The 14,808-nt window shown below is 47.2% G+C and overlaps 1 long non-coding RNA gene across 1 annotated transcript in view; it reads right to left on the bottom strand.

The window, feature by feature from the left end:
- LOC134969171 (uncharacterized) overlaps positions 1-12,237 on the bottom strand; it is a 99,054-nt gene extending 86,817 nt beyond the window's left edge. The window contains exon 1 of the long non-coding RNA XR_010189424.1: positions 12,164-12,237. This is a non-coding gene — a long non-coding RNA (uncharacterized LOC134969171). The remainder of the gene's footprint in view (positions 1-12,163) is intronic.
- Between the last annotated feature and the right edge of the window lie 2,571 nt (positions 12,238-14,808).

Raw genomic sequence — 14,808 nt, 5'->3', positions numbered from 1 at the left:
TGAGACACCAGTACCGAAGAGGTCTTTCTAACCAGATAAAGGACCAACTGGTACAATATCCCTTGCCTGATAGCTTGGATCAGCTCATGCAGTTATCCATCCGGGTGGATAGACGGCTGAGAGAGCGTAGGCTTGAAAGGGAGACTGAGATTTCCTTCCTTCCCAAGGGAACCTCAGACTCTGAGGAATTTTCTGAGGAGCCTATGCAGATTGGGGCTACCCGCCTCTCCTCGCGTGAGAAGACGCGGAGGAGACAGCAGGGGTTGTGTTTGTACTGTGGGAATAAAGGTCATGTGGTAGTATCATGCCCAGAAAAGCCGGAAAACTTCAGGGCCTGAGGGTGATGGGAAATATCCTGTCAGGCCAGAAGTCAGAATTTCCCAAGAAGACTTTTATCATTCCGGTGACCTTGAAGATCCTCGGTCAAACTGTCAAGACTGAGGCCTTTGTGGACAGTGGGGCCGACGGGGTTTTTATGGACCGCCAATTCGCCCTGAAACACTCTGTTCCCTTAGTACCCTTGGCATCGGAAATTGAGATTTGTGGGTTAAACGGGGAACCATTATCCCAAGGTAAAATTACCTCTTGCACTAGCCAGATTTCTTTGTTTATTGGAGCCACACACTCTGAAAAATTGTCCTTTTATGTGACTGTCTGTACTTTTGCCCCATTGGTGTTGGGGTTACCCTGGTTAAGGGCCCACAATCCTCAATTTGACTGGGTCTCTAGGGAGATTCTTAGTTGGGGTACTGATTGTTTCAGGAGTTGCTTGAGCCTTCCAGTCAGGCTCTCGCAGCTAAGTTTGCCAGGATTGCCAGGGTGTTATGCAGATTTTGCGGACGTGTTCTCCAAAAAAGTTGCAGAGGTACTACCTCCCCATCGCCCCTATGACTGTGCCATTGATTTGTTGCCAAATGCTAAGCTTCCCAAGAGCAGGTTGTACTCCCTGTCACGTCCTGAGACTCAGGCTATGGCAGAGTACATTCAGGAGAACTTGGCTAAGGGATTTATCAGACCTTCACAGTCTCCAGTTGGGTCGGGGTTCTTCTTCGTGGGTAAAAAGGACGGTTCGTTGCGACCCTGCATCGACTTCAGGGAATTGAACCGTATCACGATTAAAAACTCATACCCACTGCCTCTCATTTCGGTCTTGTTTGACCAGCTTCGTACTGCCACCATTTTTTCTAAGATTGACCTACGCGGTGCGTACAATCTAATCCGAATAAGAGAGGGGGATGAATGGAAGACTGCCTTTAATACCCACTCAGGGCATTATGAATATTTGGTGATGCCTTTTGGACTCTGTAATGCCCCGGCAGTCTTCCAGGATTTCATGAATGATGTGCTCAGGGAATATTTGGATAGATTCTTAGTTGTATACTTAGATGACATCCTAATCTTCTCCCATTCCCTGGAGGAACATCGGAAGCATGTACGCTTAGTCCTCCAGAAACTCAGAGACCACCGGCTTGGGGCGAAGCTGGAGAAGTGCGAATTTGAAGTTCAGCAAATCGCATTTCTAGGATATATTATCTCCCCAGAAGGTTTCCAAATGGAGGGTTCCAAGGTACAGGCAGTCCTGGATTGGGTGCAGCCCACTAGTTTGAAGGCGCTTCAGCGTTTCCTGGGCTTTGCGAATTTTTATAGACGATTTATCACTGGATTTTCGTCTATAGTGGCGCCCTTGGTGGCACTCACTAAGAAAGGGGCGGATGTTGCTCACTGGTCTTGTGAGGCTAAAGCGGCTTTTGCCCGTCTCAAAAGGGCATTTGTTTCGGCCAAGGTGCTGCGACACCCAGATCCAGAGCGTCCTTTTGTGGTGGAGGTGGATGCCTCTGAGATGGGTATTGGGGCAGTGCTTTCTCAGATGGGAGTGTCTGATAATCGCCTTCATCCCTGTGCTTACTTTTCCCGTAAATTTTCGCCTGCCGAGATGAATTATGACGTGGGTAACCGGGAATTGTTGGCTATTAAGGATGCACTCGAGGAGTGGAGACACTGGCTTGAGGGGGCTAAGTTTGTGGTCTCAATTCTCACTGACCATAAGAATCTGGCATATTTAGAGTCAGCGAAGCGTCTCAATGCCAGGCAGGCACGATGGGCTTTGTTTTTTGCTCGCTTTAATTTTTTGATAACATATCGCCCTGGGTCAAAAAACATCAAGGCTGATGCGCTCTCGCTGAGTTTTGCTCCAATCCAGGAGACCACCGAGGAGCCGTTGCCCATTGTTTCCCCATCATGTATTAAAGTGGGCATTACCCAGGACCTCTTATCATTAGTCCTTAGAGCACAGGAGCAGGCTCCTCCAGACCTTCCGGTAGGTCTTTTGTTTGTGCCTCCTAGGTTAAGACAGCGAGTGTTCCTGGAATTCCATGCCAAGAAGTCGGCAGGTCACCCGGGTATTGCCAGAACTCGGGAGTTGCTATCTAGGGCGGTGTGGTGGCCCTCGGTGGCTAAGGATGTGGATCAGTGGGTTCGGGCATGTGACATCTGTGCCCGAAATAAGACTCCTAGAGGGGTTCCTGTTGGCCCATTACATCCACTCTCTATCCCATCTAAGCCATGGACCCACATTTCAATGGATTTTGTGGTGGACTTGCCCAAATCCTCGGGGATGACAGCCATCTGGGTTGTCGTTGACAGGTTTTCGAAGATGGCGCACTTCGTTCCACTGGTTGGGCTGCCATCAGCCAGACGCCTGTCTGAATTATTTATGCTGCATGTTGTGCGTCTCCACGGGTTGCCACTTGATGTGGTCTCTGACCGCGGATCCCAGTTTGTGGCCAAATTCTGGAGGGCATTTTGTTCCGATCTCCAGATTTCTGTCAGCTTGTCGTCAGGCTACCATCCGCAGTCTAATGGGCAGACTGAAAGGGTGAACCAGTCCTTGGAGCAGTTCCTCAGGTGTTATGTCTCCAAGTGTCAGACTGACTGGGTTGCTCATCTGTCCATGGCGGAGTTTGCCTATAACAACGCGGCTCACTCTGCTACAGGGATCTCTCCCTTCCTTTGTGTGTATGGGCATCATCCTAAGGCCAATTCTTTTGACCCCCTGGACTCCACGCCTGGTGGTTCCTCTGTGGTTTCGGTCCTTAGAGGTATTTGGCGGAAAGTGAAGAAAGCCCTTGTGTCTGTGTCATTAGTGACCAAAAGGGTTTTTGATAAGCGGAAAAGACCCTGCAGCTTCAAATTAGGAGACTTCGTCTGGTTGTCTACCAAGAATTTGAAGTTGAGACAGCCATCTCATAAGTTAGGGCCCCGGTTCATCGGCCCTTATAAGATCACCAGGGTTATCAATCCGGTGGCATTTCAGTTAGATCTGCCCCGTTCTTTGGGTATCAATAAAACATTTCATTGTTCCCTTTTAAAACGGGCGATTAGTAATCCTTCTTCCAGTGGAGGACCTTCCCCTCTTCTGATACGTGGCCAGAGGGAGTTTGTTGTTGAAAGGATTCTGGACTCCAAGGTGGTTCGGGGTCGGCTGTCATTTTTGGTGCACTGGAAGGGGTATGGCCCGGAGGAGCGGTCGTGGGTGCGCAGTTGTGATCTTCATGCCCCCAGACTGATACGCTCTTTCTTCTCGCAGTTCCCCGATAAACCCGGTGGTAGGGGTTCTTTGACCCCTCGTCAGAGGGGGGGTACTGTTAGGGTCTCCTGCCCTGTGCTGCCACGTCGTCATGGCAACCGGGAGACAAGTGCTAGTGGAGTAACCTGAGCGCAGCTGATACTCCGGTTCGGGTCTTTTGCTGTGCAGTGGTTATAGGCTCTGTGCACGGCAGGGGATCCGGTGCTGGTTTTTGTGCTCACAGTCTGTGAGGTCTGAGTGGGGCGTGGACAGCACCTGCTTTATAAGGCCTCTTTTCAGGGTAAGCAGATGCTGCTGAATCTTTGTTGGTTAGTCAGTTCATGAAAGTTAGCCAGTACTGTGTAGCTTTGTATTTGTTTGTTGCTTACTGCAAATAGGCCTGGGGATTTGGTATTACACTCTGCCAATCCAGACCTAGCAGTAAGACTGGAGTCAGTCGTTTAGCTTGCTGGGGTTCTGTTACCACTCTGTGAACTTAGCAAGTTTGCGGCTGTATTCTAAGACTTGCCTGTCTAATCCTGTCTCACTGTGCTAGGTGTCAGGGGTCAGTTTAGTGGCAGTAAGCTAAAACCTGTGCACTGCAAGTGAGAAATAGGATTGTGGAGACTCTCCTTGTGTCTATCATTCCATCTCTGACCAAGGAGTTTACTGCCACACCCGTTGGTAACCCTTTAGGGTTTTGCTGTTGCCCTTAGCAACAGCATTTCGGGTTCTCTATGTATTAAAACACAACATCTTGCTTTTTCCATCTGTGCAGTTCTAATACAAAGGAGATACCCAGTTCCTTAGCCTCTGGGCTTCTCTGTTCACTTTGTGTGTATTTTGTTACCCTATTACCTTCTGTGTACGTTATGTCATATTCCCCAGTTTGTCTGTGAGTCCATTTGTTTTGCATAACAGTTCAAACACCAGTACATTCCTGCAGACACTGGAGTGCATAACAGTTCTGACACCAGTACTTTCCTGCAGGCACTGGTGTGCATAACACCAAGGAATGTGGGCCAGCACAATAAAACCTAGTTTCTGCATGCAGGTGTAGATTGAGGCACGTGAGAGCACCTACCCACGTTTCTGCATGCAGGTGTTAATAAGGCACATGAGAGTACCTTCCCTTGTTTCGGCATGCATGCGTATAATGAGGCACATAAGAGAGTCTAACCATGTTTATGCAAGTAGGTGTATAATGAGGTACATAAGGGGCCTTACATATTTCTGCATGGCACATAGAGGCCCATGAGAGTACCTACCCACGAATGCAGTCACATAATAAGACACACCTGAGCACAAATCCACATGTACTTGGCAACACACCTAATCCATCTAGTTAAAACAAACAATATTACATTGTATAAATCTGCATGTGCAAGTTCTATGGAGATCATTTACCAAGTGCAAAGTGGGGGATATGTGGCTCTAATGCAGCTTTGGAAAGAAAGCCCAAGGGGTTTGCCAAAGCCCCAAAGCTTTATAGAGAAGGCACGATATCCTAAGGGAGGGGGAAATTCTTTTTTGAACTCAAATAGAGGCAACAGCCCTGAGCTGACTAGCTGGGATGGGTCTTCACTATAACTGCATGAGCATGAGAAACCAGTCCAAGAGGTCTATTGCTGGGACTTTTCCAGGATATGGGAGGACATGAGGCTTGTTTTTCCCCTGGCCTCTCCGCACTCTTAGTGGATACTGCTCATGACTGCGGAATGTAGGTGTGCACCTTGATAGTCACTGGGAGGACAGTCCAGGTGCACCAATGTAAACCCACTGTGTTAGCAGTGCAAAAAACATAAGGTTGTGGAAGGTAACATCAGTGTAAATAATAGTGACTACTACAAAACACTGGTTGCAATCACATAAAATCAGATTGAGGGCTGCTTTATGATTATTACATGACCACAGCATATAAATATGTGAGGACCCATGTCATTTACATCCATCTACAGTAATACAGTTAATGACAGGGGGTCAAAAACAAAGCTGGATTTCTCGGTATGCCTCTTTAGGAATAGATCTAGAATGCAGTAAATCTCATAAAATCAGCTAAATGTCACTTAAAATCTACAAATGGTCACAATAAATCAGTTAGACAGTAAATAAAGCCAGGCAGAGCTGGTTCAGCACACAGCATATGTATCTGAAATGCTGACAGCAGAGTAAGTGTGCAATCTCTATATACTCTGCAGAGTTCATTTTCATGATATTCCAGAACTGTGCAGTACAGGGAGTAACTGGGCCAGGGCTTAGGAGCACCAGAGACTCCGCTATGTCCCCAATACCTTACTCCTTGCCACTCTCTTCTATGGTAGAACAGTCAGGGCATTGGGTGTACAGACTTCCATGGTAGAACAGAACAGGGGATTGGGTGTATAGGCTTCCATGGTAGAACAGTACAGGGGATAGGGTGTATAGGCTTCCATGGTAGAACAGTCAGGGCATTGGGTGTACAGACTTCCATGGTAGAACAGTACAGGGGGTTGGGTGTACAGGCTTTCATGGTAGAACAGTACAGGGGATAGGGTGTATAGGCTTCCATGGTAGAACAGTACAGGGGGTTGGGTGTACAGGCTTCCATGGTAGAACAGTACAGGGTATTGGGTGTATAGGCTTCCATGGTAGAACAGTACAGGGGATTGGGTGTACACGCCTCTATGGTAAAACACTACAGGGGATTGAGTGTACAGGCTTCCATGGCAGAACATTCAGGGCATTGGGTGTACAGACTTCCATGGTAGAAAAGTACAAGGGATTGGGTGTACAGACTTCAATGGTAGAAAAGTACCAGTGATTAGGTGTACAGGGTTCCATGGTAGAACAGTACAGGGGTTTAGGTCTACAGGCTTTCCTTGCAGAACTGGATTAATAATAAATTATTAAAATAATGAATACTGTAACCCTCTCTGCATCCTATGCAATAAAAGACTAACGTTGCTCCTCACATTTGTTATGTGCACTGGCAGCCACTAGAGGGCACCCAATGGACCAAATGTCTCCTTTGTGTGATGCAAGCTGTCACAAGTGAAAGTGATACTGCATGGAGATGTTACAGCTTCCTAAACTGCTGCTGATAATATTAATAATACTGATCTGACGGTTTCACTTGCTGCATGTGGAAAGAGGGGGCTGGGGATAGAGAGTGTGGGTGTAAGGGCAGATAGTGACTTGGGGGTGTTGAGGGGTAGACGCAGATAGGGACTGGGGAAAAAAGAGAGAGGACAGAAGGGTTGGGGCAGATAGGAACTAGGGAGAGAAAGGGGGTAGGTGCAGATAGGGACTAGGGGGAGGGTTTGGGGTAGATAGTGACTGGGGAGAGAGTGGAATGGTAGGGGCAGATAGGGACAGTGGGGAGAGAGATGCAGATTTCTCAATATTGTATTACATTACAATATATATTAATGGTTAACACTGCTCCTCACCTATGTGGTCCTGCTGGCAGCCACTGGAGGGTGTCCGATGGAGCTCCGTTTGGGGTATGGACACACGCACACATACAGACCCACCCACCGGGTTCAGTATGAATGAGCGCTGGATGTGATGCCAGCAGTCACAATACCGATGCCGGTGTCCCAATCTGTGAAATCCCGAGAGGCGAGGTAAGTATGTTCCCCCCTCTCTCCTACCACTAACTCTCCATTCCAGCAGCCTAACCTTAACCTCCCTCTTAGTGCCTAACCCTAACCTCCCCCCTGGTGGTGTCCAAACGTAACCCCCCCCCTCCCCTGCAGCCTAACCCTAAACTCCCCCTTAGTGCCTAACCCTAACCTCCTACCCGGTGGTGCCCAAACCTAACCCCCCCTTCCCTGCAGCCTAACCCTAACCTCCCCATCAGTGCCTAACCCTAACTTCCCCCCCGGTGGTGCCCAAACCTAGCCCCCCCTTCCCTGTAGCCTAACCCTAACCCTCAGGTTTAGTATGAAATCCTGATCAAAATCCCGACAAGGTCAAAATCCAGACAGGGTCAAAATACCGACATTTAAAATGTCGACAGACCAAAAAGTCGACACATGGGGTTTCATTGTTTTGTGTGTATGTCGACATAGGTCAACATGAACACCGTATAAGTGTACCGCGACTCCTCGCATGGCGAGCGCGGCACGGTCCCTCACTGCGCTCAGCACACTATTATATTCCCCCTCCAGGTCCACTGGGATGGAAAAGTATGAACAAGTTGGGTTTCAATTAAAAACTCATCAAAAACTCATGTCGACTTTTTGACCGGTCGATATTTTAAATGTCGGTATTTTGACCTTGTCTGTATTTTAAATGTCGGTATTTTGGCCATGTCTGGATTTTGACCTTGTTGGTATTTTGACCGTCGGTCAATGGTTGTTGGTATTTTGACTGTTGGGATTTTGATTGTAGGTAAATTGTCGCATCCCCTTACCCTCCCCCTTTGTGCCTAAACCTAACCTCCCCCCGGTGGTGCTTAACTCCCCTCCCGCATTCTAACCCTAACATTCCCCCCCGCAACCTATACCTAACCCACCCCCGGCCCTAACTCAAACGCACCCTCCATATACTGCTCTCTGCCATATACTGCATACTCTGCACCCCCTCCTCCATATACAAGTATGCTGCAACTCTAGCTTACTAGCCATCCCGGGACTTGCCAATAAGTAGCAGCAGTAACCAGGAAACGGATTCAGGGGCCACGAGTCTGTCCCGCAGCGCTCAGAGTAGAGGCTCCAGGGATACGTGTGGCCACTTACCGGCGGTGAGAAGGTGAATCAGTCTGGCAGGTAGGGGTGACACCATTTGTGTGGTGACCGGGAGGAGGATGGGTTGGTTCTGGGGCTGCAGATGATATGGGTGAGGAGGCAGCAGATAACCGGGTCATCTGCTTTATATATACTGCGTGCTGGCAGAGGGGCAGAGTCCTGTGCGCACCCCTCCCACACCCTACACAGGCCATGCCCATAACCCTCCGGCCAACTGCTGGTGGCTACCGGTGTCCTCTATCCCCAGACTGGGCAGGAGCTGTGCGGGGACCGGTGAACTTACATCTGCCATTACTGGTGTATATAGTGCAGCATCATTATAGCCTGCCCATTACAGATGCAGAAACCTGGCAGCTCCTGTGTGAGTAGATTAAAAGAATTGACACCAATCACACGCCACCCCCACATTACAACCAGTACATTACCCTCTGCTGCAAGTAAGATGACACTAAACTGTATAACTTGCAGCAAAGACTTTGTAACACCTGTGCACCATTTGATGCTAAAGGTGCATACACACTTGCCAATAAAATGAACGACATCGCTCAATTTCACCCTTCCTGAGCGACGTCGTTCACTTTCTTGGCAAGTGTGTATGCCAGTGACGACGACCGATACGCGGCACCGCAGGTCGTTAGCGACCCTCGGTGTCGGTGGTGCATGTATGCTCAATCTGGACTGTTGTCCAGGAGCTGCCTGCACGGGCCGGCCACTGTGTGACATCACTGAGCGATATGAACGGTCATATGTACAGGAAGTGAAACGCTAGACGATGTTGCTCATAGAGCGACGTCATCTAGTGTGTATGCACCTTTACTGTAAATTGGATTAAAAGGACTGCGGTGTCCCAAGTGCTGAAATCCAAAGGTCACTGCCACAGCCAGTACTGTGTACCCTTTTCTTCATTTCAAGCTTTCTACAGCCACACTAAAATACAATATCTCAGATATCTGCAGCAGCCCGTTAGATTAGACTTGCCATAATATCAAGTGTTACATATCAATTATTCAGCACAGTCACCTGGTGTGTCCTAGTCATGTTGTGACTAAGACGCATTTTTTCTGCGAAAAAGGACACCCCATGCTAGCAGAGTTGTATGGGACCTGGCGGCTCACTTGCACGGTGCACCTGGCATCTTGCGCTGCATGGCGTATTGGAGGCTAGATGTATAAGGATGTATCTGTATAGAGTGGGACTAATTTCATTTATTAATCATACTTTTAATGGTTTAACACAATCACTAGAATGGTCCCTATACAGTATATTGGTCATTATTCTGCTCTGTGTATTTCGTAGGGATCACTGGAATGGTCTCTGCTTTGTAATATGGGTCTCATATGTGTACTTGTAAAAAAAAGTTTTATTTATTTTATTAGCTAATCACACTCACATTAGACAGAACATGCCTACGGATTTTTTGTCACATCTGGTTTCCCATTGCAATGCATTGATAGAAAAGCCAAGGCCACTTGCTTGAATCTGTCTACAAGGCTAAAAGTTGCCAGCCGCTCCCTGACAAAGGCCCCGTACACTAGTATGGGGACAGCTACTCATTAAACTCCAATAACTTCCATTTTATGGAGCTTGACTGCAGATACTAACGCCGTCTTTTGATGGCATTAGCCCACTGAGCCCTTCTTACTGGAAAGAGATACAGTTTGCAGAGGGGGATCCATCTGCCTCCCATTTGCTATATGCTGTGTGAAGTCAGTTGAAGCAACTCAGTAACACAGTCAGGAAACACTCTGGCAGTGTACACTTCTACAGCTTCAAATTAACCAAGTAGGGGGAGGGGGGTGTCTGTAATAGGGTGTGAGAATCAGAAAGTAAGTGATTTTGGTAAAATACCACTTTAAAAAAAAACAGGAGAAATCATTTACATGGTGAAACCAGGTTAATTTTTCCATGTAAATGATCGCCACTTTAAAAAAACAGGAGAATTTTACCAAAATCTCTCACTTTCTGATTCTCACACCCTATTACATTTCCCCCCAAGTGTTGATGTTAGGGACTGCCTGCACTGGAGCAATTCTGAATCGCTGCTGCGGGTCAGATCCTTAAATTGTGTGGGCCAATTAATGAAATGGCCCCAAAGAAAGCCACAAGAGAGCCAAGTAACAATGTACTGAATGTGGGAAGGGTTTTAATTTGTCCGCAGTGTATAGAAAATACAATAAATGCCATGACAATTTTACTGATAAGCAGTGTAAATAAAACAATACTTTGTGTGCGGCCCTCAACAGTTTACTAAACTACCGTAGATAATAACGGTAGTCAGGGCCGGTTCTGCACCTTGTGGCGCCCAGTGCGAAAGTTTCAACTGGAGCCCCCTCCCGCGGGATAACAGAGTGCACCGAATAGGGGCGTGGCTTCATAGGGGAGGGGCGTGGCCACAGTTATGCTGCCAGTAGCTGTGCCCCCAGTAGATTTGCTGCAAGTAGTTGTGCCCCCAGTAGATTTGCTCTCAGTAGATTTGCCCCCTGTAGTTGTGCCCCCTGTCGCTGTGCCCCCAGTAGTTGTGCACCCTGTTGTTGTGCCACTTAGTAGCCGCTTACAAACACACACAAAAAAACCGCTAAACAATACTTACCACTGCCCCGCTCCTGCTTCCCGACTGCTGCTGCTGCTCCATCTGGCCACTCGCGGCTCCTCTATGGGAGAGACGTCATGACGTCTCTCCCATAGCAGCCCGGCACAGACACTAGAGGTCAATAATGACCTCTAGCGTCTGACAGGTGCACCGGCTGCAGCGGACGTCCACACAGCGTCTGCTGCAGCCGGGGAGCTGGCTGCGGGTAGGTGGCGGGCGCCTGCAGGGTGACTGCGGCCGCACCCCCAGGCCGCAGCGCCCCGGCGCAGGCACTGCTTGCCCGCACCAAGAACCGCTCCTGGGTCTAATGCAAGCTGCTATCTTTCAGCAATATTAGTAAATAACCTTAATCAAAGGATACAGTAAAGAAAAGCCATTTACATTGCAATCTTAATTATGTCCTTTATTGCGATTGGATCAAAAATTTAGCAACTAAAAAATATTTTTAAATATACGTGTGGCTGAAGCAAGATTTTTTTAATACTATATCTGTGAAAGTTATATGATATTAATCCTTATAGACATATATTGAATTTTCCCTTGAGTTAATTCCAGCTGTTCTTATTAAAGCGTCTCACATGGGGGCACTTCACATTTCAGGACTAAATAATGTAACTGCATTAACATAACTGTACATTTCTATAATATGAGCTCACATCTACGCTTACTATATTAAAGCTCTTCATTCACATAATACCCCTGCGAGTCTTTATTGCATTTATTATCATTCCTGTTTGCTGTACTGCGCAGTCTGGCTACTGCTGAATTCCAGAGCTTTGATTTGGGGGTTCACACGGCCACTCAGCAAGTACGAGTTCTAAAATGATTTTTAATCTTAGTTACTTTATATAAACAATGATCCAAGGGCTCACCAGTTTGTGATCGGAATGTTATGAATGGTTAGGGTGTGCTACATGTTAGTATGTGGGTGTAACAGGATATGAAGGAACAGAATCACAGTGATTAATAAAAAAAATATTTCTATTGAATAACGGGTACCTGTGGTCAATAAACTTCACTGCAATTAGAAAAAAGGAACACAATAGCTTCAAAATACTTCTAAGTACTGGGTTAAGGCATTGTGTGGTGGCTTTGGACACAATCTACAATCTTTATGGATTCCCACAAGCTTGACCTGGAACCAGGTGGCGAGGTTAATGTATATGGGATAAGAACACTCAAATGGGGGCGATTGGTGGTATAGAATAACAGCAGCAATTGTCCTGATAAATGTTGGTATGCGGATAATTGGTCCCCGATTCAATAGAATTTACTTACTTTGCATTCAGTGTACTGTTGTCTCACATTTATGGGTCCTGTCTTAATATAATACAGGGGGTAATTCCAAGTTGATCGCAGCAGGAAATTTTTTAGCAGTTGGGCAAAACCATGTGCCCTGCAGGGGAGGCAGATATAACATGTGCAGAGAAAGATAGCTTTGGGTGTGGTGAGTTCAATCTGCAGTGTAAAAATAAAGCAGCCAGTATTTTACCCTGCACAGAAACAAAATAACCCACCCAAATCTAACTCTCTCTGCAAATGTTATATCTGCCCCCCCCCCCCTGCAGTGCACATGGTTTTGCCCAACTGCTAAAAATTTTCCTGCTGCGATCAACTTGGAATTACCCCCCATGTGCACTGCAGGGAGGCAGATTTAACATGTGCAGAGAGAGTTAGATTTGGGTGTGGTGTGTTCAATCTGCAATCTAAATTGCAGTGTAAAAATAAAGCAGCCAGTATTTACCCTGCACAGAAACAAAATAACCCACCTAAATCTAACTCTTTCTGCACGTTATATCTGCCTCCCCTGCAGTGCACATGAGGGGTAATTCCAAGTTGATCGCAGCAGGAAATTTTTTAGCAGTTGGGCAAAACCATGTGCACTGCAGGTGGGGCAGATGTAACATGTGCAGAAAGATTTAGATTTGGGTGGGTTATTTTGTTTCTGTGCAGGGTAAATACTGTCTGCTTTATTTTTACACTGCAATTTAGATTTCAGTTTGAATACACCCCACCCAAATCTAACTCTCTCTGCACATGTTACATCTGTCCCTCCTGCAGTGCACATGGTTTTGCCCAGTTGCTATCAAAAATCCTGCTGCGATCAACTTGGAATTACCCCCATGGTTTTGCCCAACTGCTAACAAAATTCCTGCTGCGATCAACTCAGAATTACCCCCACAGTCTGAGAATTGGGAAGAAGATTTAGTTTACTTACCATATCACCGCCTGCTGGAGGTGAAATCCGTGACACTGTTGTGGTCCTGTTGTAAGTTCTAATCCTCCCGAGTGTTTTCCTGCTGTAAGGATGTAGTCTGTCACCCCTCCATGTGCACAGCATTGCTGTACCTGTTGTACAGAGGTGAGGAGAGAGGCAGGCTCGGTTCGCTGTGACACTGGCAGGTGTTAGATAGTTGTGTACGGTCTGTGAGACACCTGTCACTTTATAGGTTTACGTTATAAATTATTGCACACATTGCATATAATCTAAATAAATATTGCCCTTTACTAGAAAATAATGGGCAAATATAAATTATCAACCGTTTTTCTGCAGTAAATGCGAACGCCTCTGCCTGTAGATCAGGCGTTCGCGGGGTGGCAACGCTCCCTTTCCTAGCGGAGACAGAGCGTTGCCATGTGGGGCATGGCCTGGGCGCGCGATCAGGGCAGCTGCGTGACGTCACACGTAGCAGCTCAGATCACAAAAATGGCGGCGACCCCAGGCTGCAGCGACAGGGGGCATCCACAATTTCTGCGAACACGCTGAAATTGCGGTACGACCACAATTTCAGCATGGTCGCAGAGGGCGGGTGGCGGTTAGCATGCTGCGCAGCCTTGCCCTGCGATGGGTGCCACACAGCATGCGAGGAAAAGGATTACAAATTCTGCTAAAAAGCTAAATTTGCAATCCTTACTGAATAGGGTCCTAAGACTGTTACCTGCAGCAGGCAGTATACCAGGAGAGCGCATGTGCTGATCTTTTGGGTGGAAGCAGGGGTACAGGGCCTATTGAGCTAATATAACTTTTGAAAAAATTAATTATATAATCTTCAATTTTTATATAATTACAGTTGTTCTTGCGACGCACCACCAATTTCAATGCCTACAGTATTACAAAGATATAATTGCTGACTTCTAGTCTGGCCCCTCCAGTAAGGCAGGGAGCGTGGTATGTCAGAAGTGGGCAGCGTGGTGGGCCTGAATTGTATTGCCTCATCATGGCTCCATCCCCACTATACAATGCAGCAATAACTGGCATTGTACAGTGAAGGTGAGGTCACAATGATGTGATTCGGTTCGAATTGTGTCACCCCCCCCCCCCCCCCCTTCCCACTTCCTTTATACTGGGTAGGCTTCCGGAGACTTGACTTCTCTTACCGGTGTCTGGGAGAGTCATCTGAGGTTCGGAAGCCTCCCAGATGTTCCTCCACCAATACAGTCATACAACGGGTGTGTTTCACTAGTCACAGGGTAAACCCAAATTACTTTTTATGTTTTCAAGCAAATGTGTGTTTAGTATATCTATCTAACCTAAGTTTGCTGCCTGTAGAAATTTTGGGCATTTTCAAACATGTCTAATAATGATCTGATTGTCAAGTACAAAATAATATCCAGTAAAGTATAATGGAATTCGATGAGGCACTCATTGCCGACACAGTACAATTACTATGGGCGGATGGTGGGCAGCCTGACCACTAGATCCACACCTGCACGTGCCGCCCTTCTTAGGATGTGGTCTGACTGAGAGAGTTGGAAGAACAGGCCCTTGCTTCTGGCTGGCAGGATACCTGGAACGGTGTCCTGCGGCCAGTATTGCTGTACACTGCCAGCGCCGGGAAGACACCAGCAGTGTGGGAGCATCCTCAGGATGCTCCGGGTACTGGCTGTATGGAGTGTTCCAGGCACCATGCTAGACAAATGCA

The sequence above is a fragment of the Pseudophryne corroboree genome, chromosome 11, assembly GCF_028390025.1.
Source record: "Pseudophryne corroboree isolate aPseCor3 chromosome 11, aPseCor3.hap2, whole genome shotgun sequence".
NCBI classification, from domain to species: Eukaryota; Metazoa; Chordata; class Amphibia; order Anura; family Myobatrachidae; genus Pseudophryne; species Pseudophryne corroboree.
Note: the sequence above shows the minus strand (reverse complement) of the source record. Positions and strands in the feature narration are given on the sequence as shown.